The sequence below is a fragment of the Buceros rhinoceros genome, unplaced genomic scaffold (assembly GCF_000710305.1).
Source record: "Buceros rhinoceros silvestris isolate BGI_N320 unplaced genomic scaffold, ASM71030v1 scaffold14691, whole genome shotgun sequence".
In the NCBI taxonomy this organism is placed as follows: Eukaryota; Metazoa; Chordata; class Aves; order Bucerotiformes; family Bucerotidae; genus Buceros; species Buceros rhinoceros.
The window spans coordinates 561-2,685 of NW_010392717.1; positions in this window are offsets into that span (position 1 = coordinate 561).

Consider the following 2,125-nt stretch of genomic DNA (forward strand, 5'->3'; position numbering starts at 1 on the left):
CTCTCCTCTCACCTGGGCGGCTCCGCTGGCCCCCAAACCAGCCACCGCCACCCCATGGATCTGTCCCCTCCTGGGGCCGCCGTCCCCCCACTCTCGTTACACCCACCCTCGGGAGAACAGGCAGTCTCATTTCCCCGACTGTCCCCAAAATGGGGTTTCATGGGGCCCACCTCGCTCTGCTGGTGGTTACATTTAACGTTTAAAGCTGAATTATAACCACAGGACAAGACCTAGGACAGGATTTCCCTCTTTTTCTTTTTTTCACTTTTTTCTATTAATTCAGAATATGTCTGAGCACTGTTCACCACAATCCACAGCTGCAGTGATTAAATATTGCCTCTTTCTCTTCTCTTCTCTTCTCTTCTCTTCTCTTCTCTTCTCTTCTCTTCTCGTTATTCAGGAGGAGTGTTATTCGGAAGCAGTGTTTAGTGTGATCAATGACTAGGTTCAATATAGCCATACTCCAAATTATGGGTTTTCTTAAAAAAAAAAACCAAAAACAAACTAGTGCCTAATTTTTAGGTGCCAAAGTACTGCTGGCAAATGAAGGCACTTTATTAAAGGCTCCGATAAAAGGGGCATTAACCGTGGGTAACCGGTGAGGCCAGAGCACCCTGACATCACCTATCGCACGGGTAGAGCGTTGCAATTAAACTGGAAATTTCTTGTAGGGGCTAATTGCCTGTGGTGACTTTTCTGCGCTGGGAGGTTGGTGCTGGTGGCTCTGGCCCTGCTGGGGAGCAGTGGAGGAAGCTGGTTGTTTGGGGAGGTTGCTCAGAATCCGTGAACCGCATCACCCTGAACTGATGGAGCTTGACAGCGCTTGTGCTTAGCACATGCCAGCAAACTCTAATGGGGGGTACTTGTGCTGCGGCGTGGTGCCACCCTTCATCTGCAGGTGAGGAGGACTGCTGGATGCTTTCAGCAGAAGATGCCGAATTACCGGCTTTGTTTCTCTACACCTCACTTTGCCTGTTCATCAGACAGGTTCTGTGCTGCAAGGTACGGGGAGAGGTTTGCAGATGGGGAGGTCTCTGCGGTGCTCAGAGGTCCAGGGGAAATAGCATCAGGTTTCCTAGGGGTGGGAGGGTGAGATTGGCAGGAACCAGCCCTGCAAAGTGCTATTAAATGTTAAAAAAATGGGGAACAACATCTGGGTTGGGTGCGATCTCCACAGCCAAGTTCACTCTTACCCATGGAGGCCTTCTCTTGCGCCTGCCCAAAGTGGTACTGGCTGCTGGGGGCAGAGAGCAAAGCCAGAGCGTGGCTTCCTGTGGGTTTCATCTGTCTGGTGGACCCTCCTTCTCCCCTCAGGTGGCTCAGATTGCCCCATCTCTTCCACACCTGAGCACAGGAGGTGGGAAGAGCTTCCAGATGCAGTGCTGTTGCAAAGAGGTTTAGTGCCTCCACAGTTGTGTATCTAAGATGTCCTGCTTGCTTCCGCGACCCATGCTGAACTGCTGGTGTCCTTCCAGCTCCTTCCACACTGCTCCGTGTGCCCGTCACCACTGGCATTTGGGAAGTGACTCTGCTTTTCCAGGCTCCAGTGGCGACGGAGGATGCCAGGAATTTCAGGGGTTGTGTTTCATTGTTATCCCTGCCACTAAACACTCCGTCCATCTCCTGGAGGGTAAAAATAAAGCAGCATTGTTTAATTTCTGGAAAAAGCCAGATGGCAGTGGAAGGGGTCAGAAATACTCCGTCCCACTGTCTCAGCTGTTGCTTGCTGAGAGACAGAAGCATGTGGCCGCTAAAAATACCCTGCAAGGAGAATACATTCTCTCTCCAATGGGAGGGTATAAATTCATCTGAGTCGTAACGTATACAGCTGCTGGTGGCTGGGAGGAACACTTCCAAACGTGGCTTTCGGAGAGGGGTTTCCGAATGAAGCAGAAGTCCCAGCCCCACGCCTTCCCTGCGTAGGCTGACGATATTGCGTGGAGGATCTTCGCCTCCTGCCTCTCCTGCTCCCACCCCCTCGCCCTCCTATGGGAACTGCTGCGGCTGGGGGCGGGGGGAGGCCAGGCCCTTTATAAGTGTGGTCTTGCAGCGAGTCAAAGCTGACAGGAGTGCCGGGAGATTTGGCTGGCTCTGAGATACCCACCTCCCGAGCCCTGGGATCCCT